The sequence below is a fragment of the Chiloscyllium plagiosum genome, unplaced genomic scaffold (genome assembly GCF_037043375.1).
Source record: "Chiloscyllium plagiosum isolate Xiang-an unplaced genomic scaffold, Cpla_swu_hap1 HiC_scaffold_22, whole genome shotgun sequence".
In the NCBI taxonomy this organism is placed as follows: domain Eukaryota; kingdom Metazoa; phylum Chordata; class Chondrichthyes; order Orectolobiformes; family Hemiscylliidae; genus Chiloscyllium; species Chiloscyllium plagiosum.
The window spans coordinates 6,649,075-6,661,850 of record NW_028270160.1 but is presented as its reverse complement, the minus strand read 5'-3'; the positions used below and the strand labels follow the sequence as shown (position 1 = coordinate 6,661,850).

General features: G+C 45.1%; 1 protein-coding gene across 3 annotated transcripts in view; it reads left to right on the top strand.

Moving 5' to 3' along the window:
- The window catches only part of lzts2a (leucine zipper, putative tumor suppressor 2a), a 207,360-nt gene that overhangs the window by 121,897 nt on the left and 72,687 nt on the right, over positions 1-12,776 (top strand). The gene's annotated exons all lie outside the window — the stretch shown is intronic.

Sequence of the window (12,776 nt, the reverse complement as noted above, 5' to 3'; positions counted from 1 at the left end):
GGGAAGGTGATGAAAGGGGGAGGGGGTGTGGCTTTATTAGTCAAGGACAATGTAACGGTGGCTGAAAGAACTCTTGACGAGTACTTGTCTACTGAGGTGGTATGGGCTGAGGTTAGAAACAGGAGAGGCGAGGTCACACTGCTGGGCGATTTTTATAGGCCTCTGCAGAGTTCCAGGGATATGGAGAAGAGGATTGTCAAAATAATTCTGGGTAGGAGTGAAAGGAACAGGGTGGTCATTATGGGGGACTTTAACTTCCCCAACATTGACTGGAATTGACTGCTATAATTCTAGTGCGTCGGATGGATCAGTTTTTGTCCAATGTGTGCAGGAGGGTTTCCTGACACAGGATGTCGATGGGCCGACAAGAGGGAAGGCCAGATTGGATCTGGTGCTTGGTAATGAACCAGGCCAGGTGTTTGATTTAGTGGTAGGTGAGCACTTTGGAGAGAGTGACCATAATTCGGCAATGTTTAGTTTAGCGATGGAAAGGGATAGGTACAGGCCACAGGGTAAGAGTTCTAGATGGGGGAAGGGCAATTATAATGCAATTAGGCAAGTCTTAGGATGCACAGAATGGGGTAGCAAAATGCAGGGAATGGAGGCAATTGAAATGTGGAACTGGTTTAAGGAACAGATATTACATGTCCTTGATAGGTATGCCCCTGTCAGGCAGGGAGGAAGTGATAAGGTAAGGGAACAGTGGTTTACGACAGAAATTGTATCTCTTGTTAAGCGGAAGAAGGAGGCTTATGTGACGTTGAGACGAGATGGTTCAGATGAGGCGATGGAGAATTACAGATCAGCTAGGAAGGATTTAAAGAGAGAGTTAAGAAGAGCAAAGAGAGGACACGAGCAGTCTTGAGCAAATAGAATAAAGGAGAACCCTAAAGCTTTCTATAGGTATGTGAGGAATAAAAGGATGATTAGGGTAGGAATAGGGCCAATCAAAGACAGAAGTGGGAAGTTGTGTGTGGACCCTGAGGAGATCAGAGAGTTACTAAATGAATATTTCTCATCAGTTTTCACTCAGGAAAAGGAGAATATTGTAGACGAGAAGGCTGAGATACGGGCTTTTAAACAAGAAAGGATTGAGGTTGATAAGGACGAGGTGTTATCAATACTAGAAGGTGTGAAAATAGACAGGTCCCCTGGGCCGGATGGAATTTTTCCGAGGATTCTCTGGGAAGCTAGGGAGGAGATGGCGGACGCTTTGGCCTTGATCTTTGAGTCATTATTGTCTACAGGTTTAGTACCAGAGGACTGGATGATTGCAAATGTTGTGCTCTTGTTCAGGAAGGGCAGTAGAGATGGCCTAGGTAATTATAGACCAGTGAGCCTTACTTCTTTTGTAGGAAATGTTTTGGAAAGGATTATAAGAGATAGGATTTATAATCGTCTAGCAAGCAACAATTTGATTTCAGATAGTCAACATGGTTTCGTCAAGGGCAGGTTGTGTCTCACAAACCTCACTGAATTTTTTAGAAGGTGACCAAGCATGTGGATGAGGGTAGGGCAGTTGACATGGTATACATGGACTTCAGTAAAGCCTTTGATAAGATTCCACATGGTAAGCTTTTGGAGAAGATGCGGAGGCATGGAATTGAGGGTGATTTAGCAGTTTGGATTAGAAATTGGCTTTCTGTAAGAAGGCAGCGAGTGGTGGTTGATGGAAAATATTTAGCCTGGAGTCCGGTTACTGGTGGTGTGCCACAAGGATCTGTTTTGGGACCACTGCTGTTTGTCATTTTTATAAATGACTTGGATGCAGGCATAGGTGGATGGGCTAGTAAGTTTGCAGATGATACTAAAGTTGGTGGCATAGTGGACAGTGTGGAAGAATGTTGCAGGGGAACTTTGATAAACTGCAGAATTGGGCTGAGAGGTGACAAATAGAGTTCAATGCAGCTAAATGTGAGGTGATTCACTTTGGGATGAATAACAGGAAGGCAGAATACTGGGTCAATGGAAAGATTCTTGGTAGTGTGGATGTGCAGAGGGATCTTGGTGTCCATGTACATAGATCCCTGAAAGTTGCCACCCAGGTTGATAGTGCTGTTAAGATGGCATACGGTGTGTTAGGTTTTATTGGTAGAGGGATTGAGTTCCGGAGCCGTGATGTCATATTGCAACTATACAAAACGCTAGTGGGGCTTCACTTGGAATATTGTGTACAGTTCTGGTCACCCCATTACAGGAAGGATGTGGAAGCATTGGAAAGGTGCAGAGGAGATTTATCAGGATGTTGAGAGTGTGGTGCTGGAAAGACACAGCAGGTCAAGCAGCATCCGAGAAGCAGGAAAATCGACGTTATGGGCAAAAGCCCTTCATCAGGAATGACTCTTGATTCTAATCTCCAGAATCTGCAGTCCTCACTTTTGTCTTACCAGAATGTTGCCAGGTCTGGAGGGAAGGTCTTATGAGGAAAGGCTGAGAGACTTGGGTCTGTTCTCATTGGAGAGAAGGCTAAGAGGGCATTTAGTAGAGATATACAAGATGATCAGAGGATTGGATAGAGTGGACAGTGAGAGTCTTTTTCCTTGGATGGTGATGTCAGCTTGTACGAGGGACCATAACTGCAAATTGTGGGATGATAGATTTAAGACAGATGTCAGAGGCAGGTTCTTTACTCAGAGAGTGGTAAGGGTGTGGAATGCCCTGCCTGCTAATGTAGTTAACTCAGTCACATTCAGGGCATTTAAACAGTCCATGGATAAGCACATGGATGATGATGGGATAATGTAGGGGGATGGGCTTAGATTAGTTCACAGTTTGGTGCAACATCGAGGGCCGAAGGGCCTGTTCTGCGCTACATTCTATGACCTATGTTCATTCTAACACCTCATCAATTTCAATGCCCCTCTCTCCCCAGCATATAGACAGCATCAAGTTAGCCTGGACGGTGATGTCAGTTCACGGGGATGACATAGTCACTGTGCCCTGTTCACCAATTTCAGTTTGTTTTCTTTGTAACAACTAAACAGTGAGATGGGTTTTGGAAAATTGAGCAGCTCACTGTAGACATTAGTGGGTCTTTATCAAAAGATAGCCACGTCCGTGCTTTCAGTGTTTGTTGTGTGTTTGTTTTGTTTGCTTTGTGTCTGTTTTATGTTTGTGTGTTTGTTGTGTGTTTAATGTGTGTTTTTACAATGTACACACAAAAACAGAAGAATCAGCCGGTGATCTTTTCAGGTGAAGAAGGAGTCAGATGGTACTTCTGATTTCCTGTTTGTATGTGGTTCCTGATTTGACCAGTGTGAGACTGACTCTGTGTTTGGCACAACGTGGCACTAATCTCATTTCCTTTCTCTTATTTGGCCCCTTTCTCAAACTCTTGTCTCACGGCTCTCTTTTCCAGAAGGATAGGGACCTTAAGCAGTAAATGGAACTCAGGTACATATCAGTCAGAATCTACTTGAATAGCAGAGGGGCTGAGTGGCCTCCTCCTGTTACTAAGTTCCTACAATTTTTATTCCATCACCACAACCCCTGTAGCTATGGAATCTTTAAGTGGCCTTTTAAATTTCTTTCAGGACAGCACTTGAACACTTTGATGGTAAGCTACCCCAGAATTCACAGTAGTAGAGAGGTTTACATTAAATTAGAACTCCACATTATAGATTTAATGTTGGGCTTTTAGTCCCATTAGATTACTTACAGTGTGGAAAGAGGCCCTTTGGCCCAACAAGTCCACACCGACCCTCCAAAGAGCAACCCACCCAGACCCATTCCCCTACATTTACCCCTTTACCTAACACTACGTGGCAATTTAGCATGGCCAATTCACCTAACCTGCACATTTTTGGACTGTGGGAGGAAACCGGAGCACCCGGAGGAAACCCACGCAGACACTGGGAGAATGTGCAAACTCCACACAGACAGTTGCCTGAGGTGGGAATTGAACCCGGGTCTCTGGTGCTGTGAGGCAGCAGTGCTAACCACTGTGCCACCGTGTCACCCATTCTTTTGTGAAAGAGAGCAAGAGGAATGCAGGCAAAGTTCACCCATGTGGACAATCTTAATTCAGGAGGTGGAAACATGCCGTTTAACTTCAAATGTTCCTACAAAGCAGGAAGCAAATCGAACGCTGCTGGAAAAGTATTGGGATACTCGGCTTTTGAACATTCGCCTTCAAAACCAATCCTCAATTTCTAAAACAGTGAATCTTTTTGGGAATGGAATGAACTGAAGATTTTTTGGCTTTAGTCAGTCATGCCAGTGAAAGAGAGGCAATGGGAGAAAGTGAGGACTGCAGATGCTGGAGGGCAGAGTCGAAGAGTTTGGTGCTGGAAAAGCACAGCCGGTCAGGCAGCATCTGAGGAGCAGGAGAATTGACGTTTTGGGCAAAAGCTCTTCATCACATTCCTGATGAAGGACTTACATTCGAAATGTTGACTCTCCTGCTCTTCGGATGCTGCCTGACGGGCTGTACTTTCCCAGCACCAAACGTTTTGAAAGGGACGCAATGGCCTCATGGCATTATCACGTGACTATTACTTCAGAGACCCATGTAATATTCTCGTGTCCTGGGTTCGAATCTCGCCACGGCAGATGGCAGAATTTGAATTCAATAAAAATCTGGAATTAAGGGTCTAAGGATTACCCTGAATCCATTGTTGATCATTGGAAAAACCCATCTGGTTCAGTAATGTCCTTGAGGGAAGGAATCTGCCATTCTTACCTGGTCTGGCCTGAGGTCCCGCCTCAGGCAACTGTCTGTGTGGAGTTTGCACATTCTCCCCGTGTCTGCGTGGGTTTCCTCCGGGTGCTCCGGTTTCCTCCCACAGTCCAAAGATGTGCAGGTTAGGTGAATTGGCCATGCTAAATTGCCACGTAGTGTTAGGTGAAGGGGTAAATTTAGGAGAATGGTTCTGGGTGGGTTGCTCTTCAGAGGGTCGGTGTGGGCTTGTTGGGCTGAAGGGCCTGTTTCCACACTGTAAGTAATCTAATCTAATTTAATCTAAAACATGTGACTCCAAGCCTACATGTGACTCCAGACCCACAGCAATGGGGTTGACTCTTAACAATTAGGGATGGGCAATAAATGCTAGTCCAGCCAGTGATATCCTCATCCCGTGGATGAATTAAAAAAACACTCAAACATACTGACTCAAGAGGTCCCCCTCCAAGGGGAGAACATTCAGGGTCCACCTTGCAAAGGATAAGGTCCACTAACGTTTACATTAACGAGTCTTGTTAATGCAATGATGGCCTCATTCCTGATGAAGGGCTTTTCCCTGAAACATTGATTTTCCTGTTCCTTGAATGCTGCCTGACCTGCTGTGCTTTTCCAGCACCACTCTATCTTGACTCTGATCTCCAGCATCTGCAGTCCTCACTTTCGCAAAGTCAGAATGAACCCCAGTAACGTGTACAATCAACGTTTACACAGTCTTCTAAACGTCACATCATAACATGGAGAAAGGGTGTCAAGAGATAGCAAGCTTAGTTCGGCAGTTGGAACTGCGATGACACATAGCCATTAAATAACGGAACATGCCGTGGGACAGAATAGTTTATCCTGCCATATTGCACAGTATTCTATAGCAAGTACGGTGTCATCATCTACAGTAGGTTCTACCTTGATAAACACTTCAATCTCACACCCTGTCTTGTCGAAAGACAGAGGTATTCCAAGAACCTTGTCAGTCACTGCTTCCAGTTAATAGTAATTATGACACGAACATGCCAATGAGCTGAGCTGGGCTGCTAATTTATTAGTGGCACAAATTCCAGAGACAGGGTGCAGAGGAAAATGTGAATGGAAAGCCTGAAATATATCCTACGCTGAAGTAAAGCTGACATTTTGGCTCGGCTTCTGCGAGCGATACTCTTCCCCTGTAGGTCTCTAGTGGCTTTGCTTCCAGGGTCACGATGGCTGCCTGGTTCGATCTGGATCAAGCGGTTAATTGGAGAGTATCGCAGTGTTCAGTGCATGCCCACAGGCCTTCCTGAGTGAGGAGAGAACAACATCTTCATAACTGCCGCAGACATGGAATGAGCAAACATAAAAGCCACTCACTTCCACTCCAATAGCATCTTCCGGATGTTGATCCTTTCTGGCCAAATGTTTTTATTTTGTTCCGTCGAGGGCAAAGAAAAGTGCCCACGGAGAAAGATACTGAGAACACTTAATGGGAATAGTTAATGCAAAACATGGCAACGAGACCAAGTCTGAGAGATCACCAAGGAATATTCCTGAGGGATCTATCACAGTCAATCAAGTCACAACGCCCGAAATAGCACCACCTTAATGTGGGACCTAACGATTGCTGCAGGCTCATAGAGTCAGAGAGATTCATAGAGTCATAGAGATGTACAGGACAGAAACAGATCCTTCAGTCCAACTCGTCCATGCCGACCAGATATCCCAACCCAATCCCATCTCCCCAAACTTGGCCCATATCCCTCCAACCCTTCCTAATCATATACCCATCCAAATGCCTCTTAAATGTTGCAATTGTACCAGCCTCCACCACTTCCTCTGGCAGCTCATTCCATACACGTATCATTCTCTGTGTGAAAAAGTTGCCCCTTAGGTCTCTTTTATATCTTTTCCCTCTCACCCTAAACCTATGCCCTCTAGTTCTGGACTCCCCCCACACCAGGGAAAATACTTTACCTATTTTCCCTATCCATGCCCCTCATGATTTTGTAAACCTCTATAAGGTCACCCCTCAGCCTCCGACGCTCCAGGGAAAACAGCCTTAGCATATTCAGCCTCTCCCTATAGCTCAAATCCTCCAACGTTGGCAACATCCTTGTAAATCTTTTCTGAACCCTTTCAAGTTTCACAACATCTTTCCAATAGGAAGGAGATCAGAACTGCACACAATATTCCAACAGTGGCCTAACCAATGTCCTGTACAGCCGCAACATGACTTCTCAACTCCTGTACTCAATACTCTGACTTCACTATCCTATCTACCCGCGACTCTAAGATGTGATAACATCACAAGCTTTGCCATAGCAACACGAATGGTGGCTTTCCACCTGCTAAATTCACATTCAGAGCGAAGGGATTTGGAGCGGGGCATTGGGAGAAAGGAGTTCTTTCATCGGGAGGGTTGGTGGGAATCTGGACCTCTCTGCCTATAAGGGTGGTGGAAGCAGAAATTGCTGGAAAAGCTCAGCAGATCTGGCAGCATCTGGAGAGAAATCAGCCTTAATATTTCGGCTGCAGTGACCCTTCCTCATGAAACATTAAGTCTGATTTCTCTCCACAGATGCTACCAGACCTGCTGAGCTTTGCCAGCAATTACTGTTTTTGTTTCTGGTTTTCAGCGTCTGCAGATCGTTTGGGTTTTCTTTGGTAGAGGCAGGAACCCAGATAACACTGAAGAATTATTTGGACATGCACTTGGAATACCAAGGCTTACAGGGCTCTGGGTCAAGAGCTGGGAAATGAGATTAGAATAGTTAGGAGGTTGTTTTTGACTGACACAGGCTGGGTGGCAGACAGGCCTTTTTCTGTGCTGTGGATCTCTGTGTTCCTATGACAGCTTTTTGTGTTGTTAAGATAGACCCTGGGTCAGGAGCATTACGCACAGAGAAGAGGGCCATTTATTGGAATGTAAGTTCAGGAGTTATACATCGCTGTCTAGGTGGAGCTGAGCTGAGCCAATCCTCTGAATATGCGTCTCAGCTCCTTCTTCCACTCAGAGTGCACACTCGGAACCACGGAAATCCCAGGAATCTCCAGATTCAAGAAGAAAAAATACAAAGAACAAGGGAGGAGAATTAGTCGGTGGTTTTCCTTCCTCTCTCTGTAGAACCTTGTTCACCAATTCACTCATTCCACATTCGGCCAGAGGGACACTCTACAGATGAATGAAAGCGAGAGAGAATGGGTGACAGAGAGATAGAGATATATTTTAGATATAGATATATAGATAGATGTACAGAGAAAGAGAGAGAGAAAGCGCGTTGGTGGTACAGAGAGAGAATGGGCAACAGAGAGAGTGTGACAGTGTGAGTGACAATGTCAGAGTGAGAGAGAGTGTGGATGGAGAACTGGAGAGTATCAGAAAGACAGTGAGTGAAAGTGAGAGCATGTGGGTGAGTGAGAGTCTGTGAGCATGTCTATGTGTGCGTGTGTGTGCGCACGCGCGTGTCTTTGTCCGTGTGTGAATGTGTAACTCAAATCTGAGTTGAAATGAGGAAGAGAGTAAAAGTATTGTGCTCTGATTGGTGGTGGGGGTCAGCTGGAGGACAGAGTCTGAGGTTCCTTCTCCCAATTGCTGGGGTCAGAATTGATCAGACTCAACGGTCACGTTCAGTCCCCACTCCTCCCTGTGACTCCCACCCCCCTGCAAACTTGGGCGCAGGAATGATGAATCCCTGCCTTCATTCCTGATGAAGGGTTTTTGCCCAAAACATCGGTTTTCCTGCTCCTCGGATGCTGCCTGACCTGCTGTGCTTTTCCAGCACCACTCTAATCTAGAGTCTGATTTCTAGCATCTGCAGTTCCTCACTTTTGACTTTTTGAAATTGGTGACTGTCTGTGATTCCACTAACGCTGCTGTGAGCCAGGGACACATATCTGATTTGGAAACCAGGCACACTTGAACATTCAAGTGGGGGTGATGGCCGAGTGATATTATCACTTGACAAGAAATTCAGAGATCCGGGTAATGTTCCGGGGACCTGCATTCAAATCCTGCCGAGGCAGATGGTGGGGGGAGTTTGAAGAGAACAAATAATAAACAAAAGAGAAATACAGCATTGGACCAGGCCCTTCGGCCCTCCAAGCCTGTGCCGATCACCATGCCTGAACTAAACTAAAAAACAAACCTTCTGCCCTTATTCAGTCCATATCCCTCTATTCCCTCCCTGTTCATGTAACCATACAGATGCCTCTGAAATGTAGCCAATGTGTCTGCTCCTACCACCTCTTTTGGCAATGCATTCCAGGCTCCAATACTCTCTGCATGGATATCTTGCCTTGCACATCTCCCTTAAAGCTTTCCTCTCTCACCTTGAACCCGTACCCCTTGTGATTGAAACTTCAACGCTGGGATAAAGCCTCTGACTACCCATCCTATCTATGCCTCTAATAATTTTGTAGACCTCCATCAGGTCTCCTCTCAGCTGCTGACTGAGAATCCAGTGGAGATCTGGAATTAGAGTCCGATGAAATTGTTGGGGGAAAATCCCACCTGGTTCACTAATGTCCTTCAGGGAAGGGAAGTCTGTCATCCTTACCTGATCTACATGTGACTCCACATCCAGAGCAATGTGGTTGACTCTTAACTGCCCTCTGGGTAATTAGGGATGGGCAATAAATGCTGGCCTGGCCACATGAGCCTTCATGTCAACATGGATAGAGACATGGTAGAGTAGGGACAGGAATGGTTGTTGCAGGTTCCAGGGTTTAGATGTTTGTTTCCAACATCTGCAGTCATTGTTTTTACCTATTTAGATGTTTCAGTAAGAACAGAGACGATGGTAAAAGAGGGGAAGGTGTGGCATTGTTAGTCAAGGACAGTATTACGGTGGCAGAAAGGATGTTTGAGGACTCATCTAATGAGGTAGTGTGGCCTGAGGCTAGAGACAGGAAAGGAGAGGTTACCCTGTTGGGAGTTTTCTATGGGCCTCCAAATAGTTCTCGAGATGTAGAGGAAAGGATTGCAAAGATAATACTGGACAGGAGCGAGAGTGACAGGGTAGTTGTTATGGGGTCTTTAACTTTCCAAATATTGACTGGGAATACTATAGTTCAAGTTCTTTAGATGGGTCAGTTTTTATCCAATGTGTGCAGGAGGGTTTCCTGACATAGTATGTAGACAGGCCAACAATGGGTAAGGCCACATTGGATTTGGTACTGGGTACCGAGCCCAGCCAGGTGTTAGATTGGGAGGTAGGTGAGCACTTTGGTGACAGTGACGGCAATTCAGTTATGTTTACTTTAGACGTGGAAAGGTATTGGTATATACTGCAGGGCAAGAGTTATAACTGGGGGAAAAGCAGTTACGATGTGATTAGGTAAGATTTAGGATGCAGACGATGGGGAGGGAAACTGCAGGGGATGGGCACAATTGAAACGTGGAGCTTATTCAAGGGCGAGCTACTGCGGGTCCTTGATAAGTATGTACCTGTCAGTCAGGGAGGAAATTGTCGAGCGCGGGAACTATGATTTACTAAGGAATGTGAAACTCTTGTCAAGAGAAAGAAGAAGGCTTATGTTAGGATGAGACATGAAGGCTCAGTTAGGGCACTTGAGAGTTACAAGTTAGCCAGGAAAGACCTAAAGAGAGAGCTAGGAAGAGCCAGGAGGGGACATGAGAAGTTGTTGGCAGATAGGATCAAGGAAAACTCTAAGGTTTTCAAGAGGTGTATCAGGAATAAAACAATGACTATAGAGAGTCATAGAGATGTACAGCATGGAAACAGACCCTTCGGTCCAACCCATCCATGCCGACCAGATATCCCAACCCAATCTAGTCCCAGCTACCAGCACCCGGCTCATATCTTTCCAAACCCTTCCTATTCATATATCCATAAAACTGGTGTTGTTTTGACTTTTTTTAATCCAAAGTTCCAAAACAATGCAACAGCATATAAAACAGTAATTGCTGCTCCTGGAATTCAAAGAAAGGTTCGGGTCAATCAAGGATAGTAGTGGGAAGTTGTGCGTGGAGTCCAAGGAGATAGGAGAAGCTCTAAGTGAATATTTTTCATTAGTATTCATACTGGAAAAAGACAATGTTGTCAAGGAGAATACTGAGATACAAGCTACCACACGAGATGGGTTTGAGCATCATCAGGAGGAGGTGTTCGCAATTCTGGGAAGTGAAAATCGATAAGTTCCTGGACCGGATGGGATTTATCCTAGGAATCTCTGGGAAGCCAGGGAGGTGATTACAGAGCCTTTGGATTTGATCTTTATGCCGTCATTGTCTACAGGAATAGTGCCAGAAGACTGGAGGATAATAAATGTCCCGTTGTTCAAGAAGAGGAGTAGGGACAACCCTGGTAATTATAGACCAGTGAGCCTTACTTTGGTTGTGGGTAAAGTGTTGGAAAGGGTTATAAGAGATAGGATTTATAATCATCTTGAGAGGAATAAGTTGATTTGGGACAGTCAACATGGTTTTGTGAAGGGTAGGTCATGCCTCACAAACCTTATTGAGTTCTTTGAGCTGGTGACCAAACAGGTGGATGATGGTAAAGCAGTTGATGTGGTGTATATGGATTTCAATAAGGCATTTGATAAGGTTCCCCACGGTAGGCTATTGCACAAAATACAGAGGCATGGGATTGAGGGTGATTTAGTGGTTTGGATCAGAAATTGGTTAGCTGAAAGAAGACAGAGGTGGTGGTTGATGGGAAATATTCATCCTGGAGTTCAGTTACTAGTGATGTACTGCAAGGATCTATTTTGTGTCCACTGCTGTTTGTCATTTTTATAAACCTGGATGAGGGCATAGAAGGATGGGTTAGTAAATTTGCGGATGACACTAAGGTCGGTGGAGTTGTGGATTGTGCTGAAGGATGTTGCAGGTTACAGAGGGACGTAGATAAGTTGCAGAGCTGGGCTGAGAGGTGGCAAATGGAGTTTAATGCAGAAAAGTGCAAAGTGATTCACTTTGGAAGGAGCATCAGAAATAAAGAATACTGGGCTAATAGTAAGATTCTTGGTAGTGTAGATGAGTAGAGACCCACGTTGATATGGTTGTTAAGAAAGCATACAGTTTGTTAGCTTTTCAAGCTTTTAGAGGGATTCAGTTTTGGAGCCACGAGGTCATGCTGCAGCTGCACAAAACTCTGGTGCGGTCGCACTTGGAGTATTGTGTACAGTTCTGGTCACCGCAATATAGGAAGGAAGAGGAAGCTTTGGAAAGGGTTCAAAGGAGATTTACTAGGATGTTGCCTGGTATGGAGGGAAGGTCTTAAGAGGAAAGGCTGAGGGACTTGAGGCTGTTTTCGTTAGAGAGAAGAAGGTTGAGAGGTGATTTAATTGAGACATATAAGATAATCAGAGGGTTAGATAGGGTGGACAGGGAGAGCCTTTTTCCTTGGATGGTGATGACTAGCATGAGGGTATATAGTTTTAAATTGAGGGGTGATAGATATGGGACAGATGTCAGAGATAGTTTCTTTACTCAGAGAGTAGTAGGGGCGCAGAATGCACAACCTACAACAGTAGTAGACTTGCCAATGTTAAGGGCATTTAAATGGTCATCGGATAAATGTATGGATGAGAATGGAATAGCGTAGGTTAGATGGGCTTCAGATTGGTTCCACAGGTTGGTGCAACATCGAGGGCCGAAGGGTCTGTACTGCGCCGTAATGTTCTATGTTCTAACAGTGATACATTAAATCATGTCAGTCCACTGCAGTTTATATTGAAGTGACATGGCCTCTTTTAAGGGAAGTTCAAACTGACACATTAACCCTCTTTTAAAAAGACGCTGAAGTGTCTTTAGTTACTTGTCTCCTGCCTGGCCAGTGTAGGGTCGGGCCGTTAATGGTGGTAATCTGAAGCCATGAAGGTTCCAAATTACTGTAGCCTTTTGTAGGTCATTGCTCAGATGCTTTCAGTATCTCCCTCCTGGTCCTGTCAATGTGACATTCTATACCAGCTTAAAAACAAACCGAGCAAGTGTTGCTCTAGTCACGGTCAGTGGCAGCATCACAGAGACACCCAGGAGTCTTTCCCCACTGTTTAGAAAAACATGAACAAAGGGAGGGGAGAATGAGGAAGCTGCTGCTGCTGATGATGGAGGGATCTGAAGACCAGTGTGCATTATTCATGCAGTGGAGGATGGTACAGG